The sequence below is a fragment of the Octodon degus genome, unplaced genomic scaffold, assembly GCF_000260255.1.
Source record: "Octodon degus isolate 3935 unplaced genomic scaffold, OctDeg1.0 scaffold00268, whole genome shotgun sequence".
Lineage (NCBI taxonomy): Eukaryota > Metazoa > Chordata > Mammalia > Rodentia > Octodontidae > Octodon > Octodon degus.
The window spans coordinates 1,552,829-1,553,317 of record NW_004524844.1 but is presented as its reverse complement, the minus strand read 5'-3'; the positions used below and the strand labels follow the sequence as shown (position 1 = coordinate 1,553,317).

The 489-nt window shown below is 45.2% G+C and overlaps 1 protein-coding gene across 1 annotated transcript in view; it reads left to right on the top strand.

Annotated features, from left to right (window-relative positions):
• Trpm4 (transient receptor potential cation channel subfamily M member 4) overlaps positions 1-489 on the top strand; it is a 41,758-nt gene that overhangs the window by 12,943 nt on the left and 28,326 nt on the right. The gene's annotated exons all lie outside the window — the stretch shown is intronic.

The following is a 489-nucleotide window of genomic DNA, read 5'->3' as shown; positions in this document are numbered from 1 at the left end:
ATCTCCCCTGCCCCAAAATACAAGTTTTGATTCTAGGTTTTTTTAAAAAATTTTCTTAATTTTTATTATGTATTTATTTATTTTTTGAGACAGGTTTTTGCTAGGCAGTCCAGGCTGGCCTTGAACTCATTTGGTAGCCCAGGCTGGCCCCCAAGTCCTGATGCTCCTGCCTCAGCCTCCCAAGAGTGCTGGCATCAGGAGCCAGCACGCCCGCCATCCTGCTTTCTTGCATTTTACTACGTTAGCTCACAGCTCTAGGGTAAGCGGAGTGTGTGCAGTGGGCAGCCAGCCCAGGGTCTTATTTTAATGGGACCAGAGTTAGTATGAAGCCATCTTGGAGGATTTCGCTGTTGGACTTTGGTAAATAACTTTATTATGTTTGGATAGTTCTTTTCCTATGTGAACTTTCACCCCCGCTGACTTCTGATTTGTTAATCAATGTTAAGACTGACTCATGGAAGCTGCCTGGATCCCTCAAGGCCAAGAGCG